This window comes from Moschus berezovskii, chromosome X (assembly GCF_049115385.1).
Source record: "Moschus berezovskii isolate FMDL1 chromosome X, NW_MosBer_1.0, whole genome shotgun sequence".
In the NCBI taxonomy this organism is placed as follows: Eukaryota; Metazoa; Chordata; class Mammalia; order Artiodactyla; family Moschidae; genus Moschus; species Moschus berezovskii.
This window is the reverse complement of record NC_142488.1, coordinates 91791247-91811339: the sequence shown is the minus strand read 5'-3', so window position 1 is coordinate 91811339 and position 20093 is coordinate 91791247. Positions and strand designations below refer to the sequence as shown.

Genomic DNA, 20093 nt, shown 5'->3' with positions numbered 1-20093 from the left:
TCAAATCAGCATTCTTGCCCAGATAGAAAGTCACCATACCTCTCTGCAGGGAAGTAGCTGACAAGCATAAATATTAAGCAAATGTTAGTAATTTGAAATGATCAGTTTAAAAGATATTTATACACTGTTCCAGACTGCATTTAAAGTGACTCATAAAGATACATAGTGCAGTGAGTGAAGTCACTCAGTCGTGTCCGACTCTTCACGAGCCTACCAGGCTCCTCCGTCCATGGAATTTTCCAGGCAATAGTACTGGAGTGGGTTGCCATTTCTCCAGAAGATCTTCCCAACCCAGAGATCAAACCTGGGTCTTCCACATTGCAGGCAGACGCTTTACCATCTGAGCCACCAGGGAATATAAAGATATATAGAACAAGATAGCAGAAATTTAAAAAACAGTATCAAAAAGAAGAAAAGCAAAAGCAGAGACAAAATAGAGTAAAAATCAAGACTCCAAAACGAAAGGGCAACTGAGGCTTCCCAGTGGTCAGCTAGGGTCTCCAGACCCCCACAAGCCCATCAATGGAGCAAACACATACAGTAATCTTGCCTGAAAAATTCCATAGACAGAGGAGTCTGGCGGGCTATGGTCCAAAGGGTCACAAAGACTCAGACATGACTGAGCACACACGAAAAAGAATAGAATGCTTTAAAACCCAGGTCATTTATACGCATAAAACACTTTTTAAGTCTAGTGAGAGTCGACATGTCATTTTTCAATAAGCCTTTTCACTATCACCGTGTGAAGCTCCATTATCTTTCCTTAGTCAACCAGCTTTGATGAACCAGCATGCCCCTCAGGGAAGACCCTCTTCTCATGCCTGGGTCACAGATGGTGGGGATTTCTAAACTGAACTCTAGCTAGCATCTAATTCTTTCTTGCAGGATACATCACCTAAAAATCACCCACGCAGTCCCCTTAAATGAGAAATCATGATGGTTCATGACTAATCCAACCCATGTTCACACATAGCTGTGATTTCATGCATTTGATTTCTTTTTTAATTTTAGGGATGCTGTGATCTAGCTATGGTCACAGAAACTTTAAACACAATGAAATAACCTGTAGTTGAACTTGAATTGAACTATATATGTGGCAGATAATTTTAAGGTGCTATTTAAGGCCTATAAGACATAAAATAAATGCTAACTTCCTTCAAATATGACATTAATAATGAATGTATGTAAGCAGAAGAGTAGGTATAAATTGGAGAATATAAAATAAAGATACAATATTAATGTACAGGCTCTCTTTGCCTCCTAAACTGCTTAATCATAATTACACATTACATCAAATCCCTAGAATAAGATTAGTACATGTATTATCAACATCTGGTGAACAGCTAGAAGCAATATCCTAATACTAAAAAAATACTATAAAAACTACTAAAAATAGTTTTTATGTATAGTTCACTATGTATCTTTATGAGTCACTTTAAATGCAGTCTGGGACAGTGTATAAATATCTTTTAAACTGATCATTTCTAATTACTAACATTTGCTTAATATTTATGCTTGTTAGCTACTTCCCTGCAGAGAGGTATGGTGACTTTCTATCTGGGCAAGAATGCTGATTTGATTTCTCAAATTTCATAGTAAGATATCAAAACTGCAATTTGCTCATATATTTTCTAAAACATATGGTTATAGTAAAAAATACTATAAAAACTACTAAAAAAAGTATTAAAAATTTTAAAATTGCTAAAACATTCAAATTCCATGTGCATATATTTGTTTTATCTTCAATTGTGACAGAGCATATAAAGTACCTTTAAAAGTTCCAAGGGGGGAAGATAAATTAATTTTTATTATTCAGTTAATGTAATTTACAATAAAGCAAGGCACTATGTCTAGATGGACTTTCTTAGCCCCACATACATAAACATTTGACCTTGGTATTACTATTATTTCTAAACAGAACTATACAATCAGTAATCAGCATATCAATGAGGGTGCCCTTTCACTTTATAAAAATGAATAATCTCCCTCACTAGTTAATTAACTGTATGAGAGAGGGGGCTTTGTTTTATTCATCTCTGTGCCCTTCAGTGCCAAGAGTGCTGTCTGGTACATAATATGCACACAATAAATGCTTGTTGAATGACTGAGGTGGCATTAAAAATACCATAGATCATATTTAGCCACACCCAAAAGTTTATCACCCAGGACTTCTCTACATTTGATATCATTAAGTCAAATACCCCACTCTAGCTACAGTCGCCTGTCCTTCTGGCCTGTTCATTCAATGACCTCTCCCAGCCCTACAGCAGTTCAGACCTCATGGCGGGGAGACAGTCCTCATAGACCTTTCACTTCCGCTCTGTCAGCTCCTTCCTGTCTTCACTTCTTTTCCTAGACAGTTTGGATTCTATTGTTTCAACTGCACTCTTGTCATCATCCTCAATAACCCATTTTCATTGCAAATATTTAATATAAACGTAACCCTGGAAGAGCCCAACTGTTATGTTTTATGCCGCACTGGGACTACTGAGATCTGCTGGAGAAAAAAAAAAAAAATCACAATATGGTGGATTATGATCAATATGAAATCTTGGTTGCCAAGCTCACTTAAATACTGCCTGACACTCCAGCTATGCTTCTGTAGACCTAGCTTGCTCTCCTGTTCATCACAGTATTTCAAACTTTCCACAAGCACCGCAGTCAGTTCAGTTCAGTCGCTCAGTTGTGTCTGACTCTTTGCGACCCCATGAATCACAGCACGCCAGGCCTCCCTGTCCATCACCAACTTCTGGAGTTCACTCAAACTCATGTCCATCGAGTCGGTGATGCCATCCAGCCATCTCATTCTCTGTCGTCCCCGTCTCCTCCCACCCCCAATCCCTCCCAGCATCAGACTCTTTTCCATTGAGTCAACTCGTCGCATGAGGTGGCCAAAGTATTGGAGTTTCAGCTTTAGCATCAGTCCTTCCAATGAACAACCAGGACTGATCTCCTTTAGAATGGACTGGTTGGATCTTCTTGCAGTCCAAGGGACTCTCAAGAGTCTTCTCCAGCACCACAGTTCAAAAGCATCAATTCTTCGGCGATCAGCTTTCTTCACAGTCCAACTCTCACATCCATACATGACCACAGGAAAAACCATAGCCTTGACTAGATGGACCTTGGTTGGCAAAGTAATGTCTCTGCTTTTTAATATGCTGTCTAGGTTAGTCATAACTTTCCTTCCAAGGAGTAAGCGTCTTCTAATTTCATGGCTGCAATCAGCATCTGCAGTGATTTTGGAGCCCAAAAAATAAAGTCTGACACTGTTTCCACTGTTTCCCCATCTATTTCCCATGAAGTGATGGGACCAGATGCCATGATCTTTGTTTCCTGAATGTTGAGCTTCAAGCCAAACTTTTCACTCTCCTCTTTCACTTTCATCAAGAGGCCTTTGAGTTCCTCTTCACTTTCTGCCATAAGGGTGGTGTCATCTGCATATCTGAGGTTATTGATATTTTCTCCCAGCAATCTTGATTCCAGCCTGTGCTTCTTCCAGCCCAGCGTTCCTCATGATGTACTCTGCATATAAGTTAAATAAGCAGGGTGACAATATACAACCTTGACGTACTCCTTTTCCTATTTGGAAACAGTCTGTTGTTCCATGTACAGTTCTAACTGTTGCTTCCTGACCTGCATACAGCTTTCTCAAGAGGCAGGTCAGGTGGTCTGGGATTCCCATGTCTTTCAGAATGTTCCACAGTTTATTGTGATCCACACAGTCAAAGGCTTTGGCATAGTCAATGAAGCAGAAATAGATGTTTTTCTGGAACTCTCTTGCTTTCTCCATGATCCAGCGGATGTTGGCAATTTGATCTCTGGTGCCTCTGCCTTTTCTAAAACCTGCTTGAACATCTGGAAGTTCACGGTTCACATATTGCTGAAGCCTGGCTTGGAGAATTTTGAGCATGACTTTACTAGCGTGAAGCACCTCAATACTCCATCTCAAATCCTGCTCCACTTCAACCCCTTGCTCTAAGAGGATTACCTTTCCTATTCCATCATAGGGAAATATAAACACCCTCAGACAAGCTCCTGCCACCAAATCTATAAACTTATTGTTATCTATATCTATTCACTTTTTTTACCTTCAAGACTGTAATGTCCTTCCTCTTGTTTAAGGGTAATCTCTCCACTCCATTCTGGGATCCTGTCCCATCTGGAATAAGGACTTTACTTGGTAAGGACTTCACTCTATCAATTATCTCTTTCCTATGAGCCTTTAAAGACATCTAAGTCTTCCTAAATTTAAAAAAAAAAAAAGGAAAAGAAAAAATTTCTCTGGATTTCAATTCTTCCCCTACTACCACCCTTTCTTTGCTCTACAGAGACAAATTTGTCTAAGGAATTGTCCATATCCACTGCCTCCACTTCCTCATATCCCCAAACATTTCCTAACCCATCAAAGTCTAGCATTCCATCCCCCACTCCCCTGAAATTGCTCTAAGGTCACCAACAACCTCCTAAATCCAATGGAGAGCAGTCAGTTTTTATTATTGTAGACATCTCTGAATCTTTAGCAACATTGACTATTTTTTTAATGGAGCCATTCCATCTTGAAAAACTTATCCTCCTGATATTCAAGTAGATACACAAATATATATCATAAGAATGTTCAGTGTTTAAACCAGCAAAAAAATTATACAATTTAAACATCAATACAAAACTGATTAAATAAACTATGGCACATACATATAATGTAATGCAATGTCACTGTTAAAAAGAAAGAGGTAAGGGACTTCCCTGATGGCCCAGTGGTTAAGATGCCATGCTTCCACTGCAGGGGGCAAGGGTTCCATCCCTGGTCAAGGAACTAAGAACCCACATGACACACAGTGCAGCCAAGAAAATAGAGAGAGTTTTACATATACTAACACTGAAAGCATGCCACAAATGTTAAGTAAAAAATACATTCCAGAACATACATATGATAATTCCATTTGTATTTTGTAACACATAACTGCAGACAGGATGGATGAATAGACGAATGGAAGGAAGAAGGGAAATATTTCATATGGGCAGGGAAAATGTCTGAAAGGGGATACAAATTTAATACTATTACCTGTGGGAAACAGGATATGGAAAGGAGAATGGAATACTTATCTTTTATTGGGTCAAGTAATAAAAATGTAGTCAGATCCCTAAGCACACCAACATTTCCAAAGCAGGTAAGAAAGAAGTTCAAAGCAGATCAAAAGGGAATGGCCAGAGAAACTGGGTAAAGTATATTTTAGTGTACCAGAGATAAGGGAGGAGAGAGAGAAAGGTAGCTAATGGTTTTAAACATGGAAAGAAAGATCTACTAAAAAGAAGAGGCAGGTGTACAATAAATAAAGAGCATGAATTCTTGAAGAAGATCAAATAACCAACAGATGTAAAAGAGAAAGTTTCATTCTTACTCGTAACAAAGATTTTTTTATGTTTGCCTATCAATTAAGCAAAATTTTAAAGACAATATTCAATTTTAAAAGGGAAGATGTAAGAAGTACTCTCACACTTCGTTAGCAAATGCAAAACAGTTTTGATCTAATAAGGATCTACTGTATAGCATAGGGAATTCTACTCAATATTCTGTAATGACCTCAATGGGAAAAGAATCTTAAAAGAAGTAGATATATGTATAGCTGAGTCACTTTGCTGTACAACAGAAAACAACACAGTAATTTAACTCTACTCCAATAAAAATTAAAAGAAATAAATTTAAATTTGATTTATAAAAAACAAAACTTCATACAACTTATCACAATTGCAATTAAATCATTGATTATAAAATATGTTTCTTTTTAAAACATATACCCCCTGGTTGAAATAAGTTCTACTCCCAAAAAAGGGCATCATCTACCTTCTTATACACTCCACCTCAAGCACCTAGTCTAGAAACTGGCACATTGTTGACTCTCAGTAAATAAACCCATGCATGCATGCATGCATGCTCAGTTGCTTCAGTTGTGTCTGGCTCTTTGTGACCCTATAGACTATAGCCCACCAGGCTCCTCTGTCCATGGGATTCTCCAGGCAAGAATACTGGAGTGGGTTGCTGTGCCCTCCTCCAGAGGGTCTTTCTGACCCAGGGTTCGAACCCGAGTCTCCTGCATCTCTTGCACTGCAGGTAGATTCTTTACCACTGAACCACCAGGGAAGCCCAAATAAACCTATACTTTCTGAAAAGTGACAAGCAATAGTTTAAAGACACTGATACTAAAGCTATTAGAAAAAAACATTTATTTATTTATTTATTTGGCTGTTTTGGGTCTTAGATGTGGCATATGGGATCCAGTTTCTTGATCAGGGATCGTACCTGGACCCCCTTGCTTTGGGAATGAGGAGTGTTAGCCACTAGACCACCAGGGAAGTCCCAATAAAGTTATTCTTATGCCTGAGTTGACAGAGATACAAACAAGAAACAGTGCAGAAGTCAAGGAAATTTTCCATCTCTTATGAATTGTTAAACATCAAGTTAGGTTTAGATAGACACAGATATGAAAGCCACAGTGTTCCATCGCTTCAACTATTCTGGCAGCACTGTCCGATTTCCTACCCTCTTATATTTCCGCCACAGCCACCCAGAAATGTCCCCCAAACTAGACAGTCTCCACTTTGTTCCTATACCTGGGCTGAGGAGGGCTTCTGGAGAGAATGGATACAGAGTTCTGCGACTTGGAAGGAGACAAATTCAAGTTATCCAAGCCTCTCTGGGCTCATTATGATGTGGCAATCTGGATGATTTGCCACTAAGGGGCTCCTCTATTCAGCCTTCTCAAATGCTGTTCCAACCCATCACCACTCTCATCAGTTGGGATCTCCTCCAAAATCCTGTCCTTCCATGGCTCCTTCCTTCTCCACAGCTCCAACATTCCTGCTCGCATTCCCTCCTGTCTCGAAGAGCTGCCTCTCTTTCTCAAAGACCCATCTTTTCACCTCTTTCATGCTGAAGCCCCCACCCTCCTGCATCCTCCAAATCAATCAACCTGGTATCACTCAAGCTCTGAAATGGGTTCATCTCTCTCCTATATTTAAAAAGAAACAAAATTAACATTTTCTTCTCCCCTGTGCTCCACTGTCTATGGGAAGCACTCTCCTTCCCATCAGAGCCAAGCCTCTTCAAACGTATACCATATTCCCTATCAGTCCCTCTAAGTGCTACCCCCTACCCTCTACAATCTGCCTCTCTCCTGCTGCACTGACATCGTCACTGACATCCTAATTGCCAAATCTAATGAACATGTTTTTAAATGTTTTATAGTATGCTTTATCTGATTACAAGAGGGGTACACATCATGAACAAAGTTATGACTATGGCAGACTAAAGAGAAAAACAACTTGCACTGTGTAACAGACAATGGGTAAATATCCCTAAAAAATAGTGTTCTTATAAATAAATGAAATGTATAATCCAAAAGATAAATTTGGGAAGGATATTGAGGGGAAGTCTCAGGAAAAATACAAGTAGCTAACACACATGAAGATACTCAGCCTTACTAATGACTAGATAAATGAAAGTTAAATCAGTTAGATACTATTTTTCATTGTCAGATTGGCAAAAATTAAAGACTGTCCATTCTCAGCATGGGAATAAGGAAAAGCACTCTCAATGGTGAGAGTGTAAATCCTCTTGGATGCCACTTTTCTGATGCCTATTCACATTTATTAAATGTGCATGTCCTTTGACCCAACAATTATCCTACTAGAAACCTGTCCAGCAGAAATACCTGTGTGTTTACCTAGCTCTACATACATCATTGAGCACTGTGCAAAGATGCTCACTGCAGCATGTGGTGGCTTGGACTAGGGGGATACGCAGAGGAGATGGAGAGGTGGCAGAATATAACATGATGGACAGGATTTGCTGATGAATTGGGAATAGGGAGGGGGTGAGAGAATGAGAGGAATCAAGGGTGACTGTAGTTTCTTGGTTTGAATGGATGATAGTGTCATTTTACTGAGACACGGGAGGGTTGAGGGAAAGAGCTAGGGATTTGAGAGGACTCGAGTCCTGTTTTGAAAATAGACTCAGAAACATAGAGAACAGACTGGTGTCTGCCAAGCGGGAGGAGGCTGGGGAAGGGCTGGATTGGGAGTTGGGAAGTAGCGATCCAAACGAGTATATAGAGGATAGATAAACAACAAGGTCCTACTATATAGCAGAGAACTATATTCTATTATCCTATGATAAACCATAGCGGAAAGAATGTTTAAAAAAATAATGCATAGGGAATTCCCTGGTGGTCCAGCAGTTAGGACTGCACACTTTCAATACCAAGGGCATGGGTTCAATCTGTGGTGTGGGAACTAAGATCCCGTAAGCTGTGTGGCAGGGCCAAAAATAATGTGTGTGTGTGTGCATATAGATATAACTGTATAAATATATATATGTACGTATACATAACTATATATATGTATACCTGAATCACTTTGTTGTACAGCAGAAATTAACACAGCATTGTAAATCAGCTATATGTCAATAAAAATATTTTAAAGAATGTTGTTTTGGCCATGTTATGTTTGAGATGCCTGTTTGATAGCCAAGTAGGAATGCTTAACAGCCGATTAGATCTATGAGGCTGCATCTTAGAAGAAAGGCTTGGGACAGAGACATAAATTTTGGAGTGACAGATGGTATTTAAAACCATTGGGTTGGATGAATGCTTCTAGAAAGATTCTGGACAGAGAAAAGTCCATGGACTGAGCCCTGGGTCACTACACTAAATTGAGAAGCTGAGATAAATTGAGTAGAAGAGGTTGGGCAGAAGGTTTTTGTACAAACTTCAGTTTCAGAGAAGTTATCATTCATTAAATGGTGGAGAATCACATATTTACCAGTGTATCAAGAGTCCAACTCCTTCCAGCCTGTCTTTGGAAAAATTCTAGTCTTCTTTTTTTTTTCTGAATGTTTCAAAACATTTTAAATAGAACAGTACTTTTTTTCTTTCCTGTTACATAGTGGTTTCCTCACATGGTATAATTCTCCTAGTATAAAACTTGTCAAGTACCACACAAGCAGTAATCAGCAATGGCTTTTTCATAAAGTTAATAATCCAATAAACACATCATGCCTAAAAGGCTAAGAGTGACTTGAGGCCAGAAGCTTAATTTGTTGCAGCTGCTGCAGGGTGGTTAGGGATGACCTCACGGTGGGCTGCCGTCTATGGGGTCACACAGAGTCAGACACGACTGAAGTGACTTAGCAGCAGCAGCAACAAATTAAGCTTCTGGCCTCAAGTCACTCTTAGCCTTTTAGGCATGATGTGTTAGGCATCTTTTATTCTTTTGAGCTGTTCACTTCCCTATCACACAGCAACTTTCTCCAGCTTCTTACTGAGCTCACTGGATAAATGCCTTAAGACATCTGACAAGACATACCCCTCTTCCTAGTGCGGACCACAAGAAGCACAGCATCTTTACATTTCCACTTTAAATTTTAGAACTTTCCATCCAGAGACTCATGCCTTACAAAAAGAGAGAGGAAGTACTTCCAAGGAGGTCAAAGTTGTCAGCAAGCATGCAATCTCAAAGCAGAATTGTGTGAGAACTGGGCCTGGGGCAGACTGGGGACCCTTAAATTTCCGGTCCAAGAGAACATAAAAGAGTGCCAATTCCTACAATGGCGATGTCACACATTAATTCATTTAACAAATATTAGCAAGCATCTACAATGTGCCAGGCTCTGTTATGGATGCTGGGGTCCACTGGTGAATGAAACAGACAGCAATCTCTGCCCACATAGAACTTACACCATGGAGGGAGAAGAAAAGAAAAATGAATAAGAGAGAAAACAAGAAAAGAAAAAGAATAACAAGAAAGAAAAATGAATAAAATACACAAAATATTACATTAGAGTAATAAGATAGGGAAGGGGCATATATCAACAGAATGTTCAAGGAAGGACTTAAAACTTTAAAACTTATTTAAATAAGTTTAATTAGGGTGGTTAGGGATGACCTCACTAAGGTGACATTTAAGTACAAAGTCCTAGCTGTAGATTCAAGTGCCTCAAAAAAGCATCTTCTGTACTTCAATCCCATCATCACCTGACCTCAGGCCCTTGAAGGGATGGTATCCCCAGGTCCTTGTACAAATATTTGTTAATCTCTTGTGCTCAAGACAAAGGGAGCTCCAAGATCTAGACCTTGTCTTAGATTACAATCTTCAAGATGGAAAACCAACTGTGGTCGGCATGAACTCAGTCACTTAGTCATGTTTTGACCCTATGGACTGTAGTCCGCCAGGCTCCTCTGTCCATGGGATTTTCCAGGCAAGAAAACTTGTGGGTTGTTATTTCCTTTTCCAGGAAAATCAACTGAGAGAGGTTTTAAGGGATTTTCCTGAGGTGTTAACAAAGAGTTTTAGGACACAGAATAATTGGTAATTCTGCTTAGGGGAAGGAACTGTGTGCTCAGTAAGGTTGTCCCAAAGGAGGTGACCTTAGAGCTAAATCTTGATGAATAGGAATTAATGGCAGGGAAGTGGGTATGGGTGACAAAGTTATCGCTTCAGGGAAAAAAAGAGAGAGAGAGAGAGAAAAAAAAAAAGCAATTTAAGCAAAGACCCAGAGACGGGATCAGGAGGGAAATTTTCTCATGGACTGTTCTTCCCTAAGGTAGTCCATTCATTCCATGATAAAACAAGCCCATACTCAGCCTCAGACGTTCTGGCATGGCTGCTGGGAAATCTTACCACTTTCCACACCCTCATTTCTCCCTACCTAGCGGAAAACAAAAAAATTGAGTCAGGCACACATCCCTAGAATCAAGGGTCACCTTCTCTAACTTCAGGACAATTCTTCTGAGCTGACAGCCCTGGAGGTTCACTCTCCTGGGTACATGGGGCCGGGTGGGGGGTATGTGCTTATAGTGGCAATGTGGCAAGCATTCCCACAGTGGAAATGAAGTGGATGAGCCATCAGTGAGGTAAGTGCTCCAAAGTCTCTGCAGTCCCTCTGAGGTGGAATCAAGGACCAAAACTTAGGCTTCAGCTTGGAAGGGAAATTTTTCATCACTTAGTCCTCATCTGTGAGCTATTTAGTGTTCCTGAAATCTAAGACAGCAGAGTTGGTGTGACAGGGGAGAAGAATACAGCTCAGCTGCAGTCAGATGGCCCAGCTCTGGCCCTCACCAGTTAGGTGATTTGAGTCAAGGTACTTAAACTCTCAGAGTCCCCCTTTCATTAAGTTGTTGTTGAGTCACTAAGTCATATCTGACTCTTTTGCCATTCCACGGACTATTAGGCTGCCTGGCTCCTCTGTCCATGGGATTTCCCAGGCAAGGATACTGGAGTGGGTTGCCATTTCCTTCTCCCCGGGATCTTCCCGACCCAGGGATCAAACCCATGTCTCCTGCATTGGCAGGCAGATTCTTTACTGCTTAGCCACCAGAGAAGCCTAAGCCTTCAGGCTTATAATTGTGGTACCTCACACATACAGTTATCATTAGGATTATGTGAGGTAATTACATAAAGAACTTCTCACCATGCCTGGCTCAATGGATTCTAACAACCCTGATTAGTAGCAGCTTTAAGGGGAAAAGCTCAGAAAGCATCAATCAGAAATGTCACATACATTCACAGACCAATTATCCCTGAACAGGCCTCCAAACTCCATTTCACTGCTCTGACCTAGTGAGAGGCACCTGAAATTGTGCTATCATAAATGTTCATCTCCTGCCAGGAAAAGTCTCACAAGCCAAGTTGGTGGTCTTTTAGTATTAGAATTCCCAACAGATGCGAAAAAAAAAACAAACAAAACACCCAATAACTACAACTACAGCCGAAAACTTCATTAGGGCCTCAACTCTTTGCATTAACGACTGTTCTCTCCACAGACCATCGGGTAAACACATAAGACCATTTACACCTTAAAATTAATGGACTTATGAGGGGTGGGGAGCTTAAAGCAGAAAAGAAGCCAGAGGTACAATATGCACTGAAGACTAATTTCTGGCACCAATGTACAAGGTCTAAGATCAACCCTGCCCAAAGCAGTATTCTGGAATGCTAGGTCCTCTGGTCTTGGAGAAGCAGGCAGGATACTTCAGGAAGAAAAGTTTGATTAATTAGAAACATCACCTGTTCCAGTCGCCAAAATTCTAACCCAATGATTTTAGCACCCAAAATTCCAACCATCTTACTCAACATTAAGGGTTGGAGGGACATTTTTTCTACCCCTTTACAAACCATTACAGATGGAAACGTTCTATGTCCCTTCTGAGGGCTCTGAGGACCCTTTCAGAAGCGTACCTCGCTGACCGCTGTAAGTTGTCCTTTAGTGACTAGGTCGTGTCAGACTCTTGTGCGACCCCATGGATTGTAGCCCATCAGGCTCCTCTGTCCATGGGATTTCTCAGACATGAATACTGGAGTGGGTTGCCATTCCCTTCTCCAGGGGATCGTCCCAACCCAGGGATCCTGCATTGGCAGGCGGATTCTTTACTGAGCCACCAGGGAAGCCTAAGGGTGGCAAGATAAAGCGGTTCAGCTCCAGAGCACACAACTGAGTCCTCAGCCCCAAGGGCAGAGAGTGCCCACTGAAGCAGGACTAGGGGCCAACCGGCCTCCAGCCTTTACCTGCGGTGGATCCGCGGAGGCCAGGGAAGTGGACGCCGTGAGGGCCGAGATCCGGAAGCAATGCGGGTCCCAGACACCGCAGAAAAGGTGACTCGACGCCTCGGAGGGCGCAGTTCCCGCTAGGATCTGGGCCCCACCCCCGCCCCGAGGGCCGGCTCCCGGGAGGGGCCCCGGCTCCCATGGACGGGAAAAGCCGTCCACACCGGAGGAAGCAGAGCCCAGAGGGGCACAGCCCTTGGCAGCGACGGGATGGGCCGGGGAAAGGGCCGGGAGGCTAAGGGAAAGCGAAGTGGTGGGGAGGGACCGCCCAGCGGACGGGAGTCAAAGCGTGGGGGTGCGGTCCGCCCAGGCGAACGAGGCCGAGGGACAGACGGTCAGCTCCGGACAAGAAGGGGCTGGGCGGCCGGGAGCAGGGAGGGAAGCGCAGGTCCCCTAGATGGGAGTGGGGGCGCTGAGGCAGTGAAAAGGGGCTGGGGGCCCAGGAGGCGTCCCGGACCGAGTGCGGAGGGACGGCCGTGGGCCATGGACCTACCTGTCACCTGCAACAGGTGCCACGAGAAGGCGAGACGTCCCAGTACCGGATTCAGAGAAGGGTCTCCCGCTCTGGGAAAACCGCAGCCCCGCTCCCGCAGCCCGCCCTTCTCACCCTCCCTGGAGGCGGAAAAAGCTGCAACTTTCCCTGGAGCGGGGAGGAGCTGGACTCTTAAAGGGGCCGCACAGCACTCCAGGCTCCGTGGTAGGGGGCCGCGCCACCGGCCTCCCGAAGGGAGCCCTGAGGACCAAATCCTTAAGGCACTGGAGGGATGCGATCCCAGGTTAGCAAAGGGAGCTTGACGACTGATATAGGAGTCTGACTAGACCTGGGTTTCATAGGTGGTCCCTCTCTCAGATGATACATCATGTCTCTTCCGTTCAGCTGAGCCACAAGTTGTCAAATTGTTGTGTACTTCTAAGAAGATGAAGACTCCCGACCATATAATTTGGGAAGAAAAAATACGATGCTATTCTGATCCTTTGACTTTCAGTTTTTTTATGGCAAATGAAAGTGTCTGTCCAAAACAGAAACGTTTTGGGAAAGGACACTAAATTCACATACAGACACAACTGGTTAAAATATTCAGCTCACTAGTAATCCAAATGGAGTAAATTAGAACCATAATGAAAATCTTCAGCAACAGTTTTTGTTTGTTTGTTTGTTTTTATAACACTTAATGAAGACAAAGTGGCCACAAAACAAGCTCTTTCATAATTTCGAGGAGGAGTGTGTTTTGGCTTAAAACCCTTTTAGAAAGCATGTGAGCAGTATATATCAATAGACATTAAAATGTTTATATTTACCCAGTAATTATAGATTCCTCTCCCCAGTCTCCCTACTCCCCTTCATTCTTCTCATCAGCTATTACCCAGGCTCAAGTCCCTTCCATGTTTCATCAGCAATTAAACATGCTCAAGTCTCTGTCACCTTGAAAAAAAAAATCCTCCCTACACACTAGGTACCTCTCTAGCTCCTCTTTATGGGCAATTTCTATTCCCTTCTTACTCAGCAATTTGGCTTCCTTCCCCCCAACACTCCACTGAAACTGCTCAACAAGACACTCAACCAATGAACTCTGTGTCAGAAAAGCTATATTAAATAAATAAATGCGGTGTTTTCCCTGCTTATCTTGCTTGACCTTCCCCCTACATTTAACACTGTTAACCATTTCCTCCTCCTGGAAAGTCTTCCTGTGGCATCTATGATGCTGCACTCTTGCTTTTCCTCCAAACCCTTTGCCCTCTCCTCAGTCTCTTTTGCAGATTCCACTTCTGCTATCTAGCCTCTGAAAGCCGGACATTCTTAGGACTAGGCTACCTATACTCTTTCCCTGTATGATCTTTCACTCATTTGGCATGAATTACCATCTATATGACTACATCTGTAATTTTATACCTCTATCCAGACTTCTACCCTGAGCTCTGCTTTCTTGACATTTCCACTTGGATGTCTCAAACTCAACACATCCGAAGCTGAACCCACCACCTTTTCTCTTAAATTTGCTCCTCCTCCTTATCTCAGTAGCTGACAACATGTCACCCAAGGCAGAAACTTTGCACCAAGCATAGTACCTGGCATATAGTAAGTCCTCACTAATATTTGCCTATAATGAATGAATGAATGTTTCCTAAGGAAACAAAAATGTACACAAATTTTTGCAGAATGATGTAATCCCAGTATTACTTAGAATAATAAAATACTAGAAAAAATCCTTATGGTTCACAGTGATAAGAGAACAGACCCTCTATGATTTCAATACCTTTAGACCATGAAATCTCTGCATCTTGTTCTATGTCCCTGGATATATTCCAGTGTCTCCTGGTTTATAGTCTGTGAGAACTCGAATAGAATTTGTTTTCTAATGTTGTGTGAAATTGTTTAAAACTTAATTATGTTGAAAAAAATTCTTATGGTTCAAAGGTTAAGTAACTTATAGTATAGTCACAGAATATTATATAAATAATAAAAATGATATTTACACATAACTCCTAATGACAGGAAAATGTTTATACTCTAGGATTAATTGAAAGTATGTGCTGTGCTTACTTGCTCAGTGGTGTCCGACTCTGCAACCCCATGGACTATAGTCTGCTAGGCTCCTTTGTCTGTGGGATTCTCCAGGCAAGAATACTGGAGTGGGTTGCCATGCCCTCCTCCGGGGGATCTTCCCAACCCAGGGATCGAACCCAGGTCTCCTGCATTGCAAGCAGATTCTTTACCGTCTGAGCCACCAGGGAAGCCCTGAAAGTATAATACAACTTTAATATAAGATATGATCACAAGAATTAGTGGAAATGAGTGAAAAAGGCTAAAAAGAAATGCAGAAAATAGTAATAGTGGCTGTCTCTAGGTGGTAGAACAAAATGAATTTTTTGCTTTCCTCTTTTTTTTGTATTTTCAACTTTTTTTCTTATTTCTATTGAAGTACAGTTGATTTACATTGTTGTTAATTCATGTTATACAGCAATTATACATATATATATATACATTCTTTTTTAAATATTCTTTTACACTATATTTTTTCAGTGACTGTGGTTTTCAGTCTGTCTGCCCTCTGGTGGAGAAGAATAAGAGGCTTATGGAAGCTTCCTGATGGAAGAAACTGACTGAGGGGGAAACTGGGTCTTGTTCTGATGGGTGGGGCCATGCTCAGTAAATCCAATAAGATAAAAAATCTTTAATCCACAGCCTTGTCTAACTCAATGAAACTATCAGCCATGCCACGTAGGGCCACCCAAGATGGACGGGTCATGGTGGAGAGTTCTGACAAAACATGGTCCACTGGAGAAGGGAATGGCAAACCATTTCCATATTCTTGCCTTGAGAACCCCATGAACAGTATGAAAAGGCAAAAAGAAAGGGCAATGAAAGATGAACTCCCCAGGTCGGTAGGTGCCCAATAAGCTACTGGAGATCAGTGGAGAAATAACTCCAGAAAGAATGAAGAGACAGAGCCAAAGCAAAAACAAAACCCAGTTGTGGATGTAACTGGTGCTGGAAGTAAACTCCAATGCTACAAACAGCAATATTGCATAGGAACCTGGAATGTTAGGTCCATGAATCAAGGCAAATTGGAAGTGGTCAAACAGGAGATGGCAAGAGTGAACATACACATTTTAGCAATCAGCAAACTAAAATGGACCAAAATGGGTGAATTTAACTCAGATGGCCATTATATCTAGTACTGTGGGCAAGAATCCCTTAGAGAAAATGGAGTAGCTGTCACAGTCAACAAATGAGTCCGAAATGCAGTACTTGGATGTAATCTCAAAAATGGCAGAATGATCTCTGTTCCTTTCCAAGGCAAACCATTCAATATCACAGTAATCCAAGTCTATGCCCCAACCAGTAATGCTGAAGAAACTGAAATTGAATGGTTCTATGAAGACCTACAAGACCTTCTAGAACTAACACTCTAAAAAGATGTCCTTTTCATTTTAGGGGACTGGAACACAAAAGTAGGAAGTCAAGAGATACCTGGAGTAAGAGGCAAATTTGGCCTTGGAGTACAGAATGAAGCAGGGCAAAGGCTAATAAAGTTTTGCCAAGAGAAAACACTGGTCACAGTAAACACCCTCTTCCAGGAACACAAGAGAAAACTCTACATATGGACATCACCAGATGGTCAATACCGAAATCAGATTGATTATATTCTTTGCAACCAAAGATGGAGAAGCTCTATACAGTCAGCAAAAACAAGACTAGGACCTGACTGTGGCTCAGATCATGAACTCCTAATTACCAAATTCAGACTTAAATTGAAGAAAGTAGGGAAAACCACTAGACCATTCAGCTGAGACCTAAATCAAATCCCTTTATGATTATACAGTGGAAGTGACAAATAGAGTCAATGGATTAAATCTGATAGAGTGCCTTAAGAACAATGGACGTAGGTTCGTGACTTTGTACAGGAGACAGGGATCAAGACCATCCCTCCAAAAAAAGAAATGCAAAAAGGCACAATGGTTGTCTGAGGAGGCCTTACAAATAGATATGAAAAGAAGAAAGTGAAAGGCAAAGGAGAAAAGGAAAGATATACCCATTTGAATGCAGAGTTCCAAAGAATAGCAGGAGAGATAAGAAAGGCTTCCTCAGTGATCAATGCATAGAAACAGAGGAAAGTAACAGAATGGGAAAGACTAGAGATCTCTTCAAGAAAATTAAAGATACCAAGGGAACATTTCATGCAAATATGGGCTCAGTAAAGGACAGAAATAGTAGAGACCTAACAGAAGCAGAAGATATTAAGAAGAAGGTGTCAATTACACACAGAAGAACTATACATAAAAGATATTTACGACCCAGATAATCACGATGGTGTGACCATTCACCTAGAGCCAGACAACCTGGAATGTGAAGTCAAGCGGGCCTTAGGAAGCAGCACTACAAACAAACCTAGTGGAGGTGATGGAATTCCAGCTGAGCTATTTCAAATCCTAAAAGATGATGCTGTGAAAGTGCTGCACTCAATATGCCAGCAAATTGGGAAAACTCAGCAGTGGCCAAAGGAGTGGAAAAGGTCAGTCTTCATTCCAATCCCAAAGAAAGGCAATGCCAAAGAATGCTCAAACTAGTGCACAATTGTACTCATCTCACACGCTAGCAAAGTAATGCTCAAAATTCTCCAAGCTAGGCTTCAACAGGAGAAGGCAATGGCAACCCACTCCAGTACTCTTGCCTGGAAAATCCCATGGGTGGAGGAGCCTGGTAGGCTGTAGTCCATGGGGTCACGAAGAGTCAGATACGACTGAGCGACTTCACTTTCACTTTTCACTTTCATGCACTGGAGAAGGAAATGGCAGCCCACTCCAGTGTTCTTGCTTGGAGAATCCCAGAGACGGCGGAGCCTGGTGGGCTACCATCTATGGGGTCGCACAGAGTCGGACACAACTGAAGTGACTTGGCAGCAGCAGCAGGCTTCAACAGGATATGAACCATTAACTTCCAGATGTTCAAGCTAGTTTTAGAAAAGGCAGAGGAACTAGAGATCAAATTGCCAACATCTGCTGGATCATGGAGAAAGCAAGAGAGTTCCAGAAAAACATCTACTTCTGCTTTATTGACTATGCCAAAGCCTTTGACTGTGTGGATCACAACAAACTGTGGAAAATTCTTAAAAGAGATGGGAATACCAGAACACCTGACCTGCCTCCTGAGAAACCTGTATGCAGGTCAAGAAGCAACAGTTAGAACTGGACATGGAACAGACTGGTTCCAAATTGGGAAAGCAGTACATCAAGGCTGTGTATATTGTCACCATGCTTATTTAACTTACATGCAGAGCACATCATGGCAGAAAGGGAAGAAGAACTAAAGAGTCTCTTGATGAATGTGAGAGTGAAAAAGTTAGGTTAAAACTCAACATTCAGAAAACTAAGATCATGGCATCTGGTCCCATCACTTCCTGGCAAATAGACGGGGAAACAGTGCAAACCGTGGCAGACTTTATTTTGGGGGGCTCCAAAATCATTGCAAATGTTGACTGCAGCCATGAAATTAAGACACTTGCTCCTTGGAAGAAAAGTTATGAGCAACCTAGACAGCATATTAAAAAGCAGAGACGTTACTTTGCCAACAAAGGTACATCAAGTCAAAGCTATGGTTTTTCCAGTAGTCATGTATGGATATGAGAGTTGGACCATAAAAAAAGCTGAGCCCTGAAGAACTGATGCTTTAGAACTGTGGTGTTGGAGAAGACGCTTGAAAGTCCCTTGGACTGCAAGGAGATCCAACTAGTCCATCCTAAAGGAAACCAGTCATGAACATTCATTGGAAGGACTGATGGTGAAGCTGAAACTCCAATACTTTTGCCACCTGATGTGAAGAACTGACTCCTTGGAAAAGACCCTGATGCTGGGAAAGATTGAATGCAGGAACAGAAGGGGACAACAGAGGATGAGATGGTTGGATGGCATCACTGACTCAATGGACACAAGTTTGAATAAACTCTGGGAACTGGTGATGGCCAGGGAGGCCTGGCATGCAGCAGTCCATGGGGTCATAAAGAGTCGGACACGACTCTGTGACTGAACTGAACTATATTTTTAAAATTTTAATTGTCAACTTTCTTATAATGAGCAAATATGGCATTGATGATATAAAATTTTTTGGAAAAACCTTTAAAGGGAAAGAAAAAAATTATTTTAATTCTAACAGACAAAACAGAAAAATTCAGCTTCCAGGCTCTACCCATATTCTTCTTCCATACTTTAGTCCTTCAGTACCTTGCCTACAGCCTGAAGTGTAAAGAAGCCACTTCAAAACGGAAATCTTTTTGTTCTGTCTAGTTTTGCCAACTCAGCTCACAGGGCCTGCTACTCACCCTGGGCTTTGTATGTGTTCATCTCCCTATCCTGGCCTGTGGGGAACTCAGACCAAGCACTTCTCTGCTTCTTCTTTGCAGGTGGTCTTTGGAAGAACTGGAAATACCTTCATCCAGTAGAGAATTCAGAAAATATTTAGTCCAATCCCCTTATTCCTCAGTAATAGTATTTTGTGTTCTTACTTCTTTCTATATGTGCACTTTCTTACTCTCCAAGGTCCATCTCATTAAGGAGAATGTGAGGATCTGATTCCTTTACTCTAAGACAGTCTCATGAACCAGCTACAAATACACAGGGACAAACATAAACGAAGAACCAAAACAGTTAGTCAGCGGCCTATTTATACAGATTCTGTGCCTTACAAACTGCTGTCTATTTCTGTTTGAGCCTCCTTGTTTGCCCCAAGGATACTGTGCTCTAATTCTTATGCCAAATATTGTGAGGGTTCCAATGCAAGCAAACCCAGACACTCACAGTTCAGTTCAGTCGCTCAGTCATGTCCGACTCTGCGACTCCATGGACTGCAGCACCCCAGGCCTCCCTGTCCATCACCAACTCCCGTAGTTTATTCAAACTCATGTCCATCGAGTCAGTGATGCCATCCAGCCATCTCATTCTCTGTCATCCCCTTCTCCTCCTGCATTCAATCTTTCCCAGCATCAGGGTCTTTTCCAGGG

General features: G+C 41.9%; 1 protein-coding gene across 5 annotated transcripts in view; it reads right to left on the bottom strand.

Annotated features, from left to right (window-relative positions):
• SYTL4 (synaptotagmin like 4) overlaps positions 1-20093 on the bottom strand; it is a 125060-nt gene that overhangs the window by 53365 nt on the left and 51602 nt on the right. For 2 of the 5 annotated variants that reach the window (XM_055438408.2, XM_055438411.2), the window contains one exon: positions 15140-15334. The exons of 1 other annotated variant lie outside the window; for it this stretch is intronic. The gene's annotated coding sequence lies outside the window, so the exon portion shown is untranslated. Of the gene's footprint in view, positions 1-12558; positions 12766-13090; positions 13250-15139; positions 15335-20093 lie in introns of those variants that run through there. 2 more of the 5 variants (XM_055438410.2, XM_055438412.2) reach the window with 2 other exon arrangements.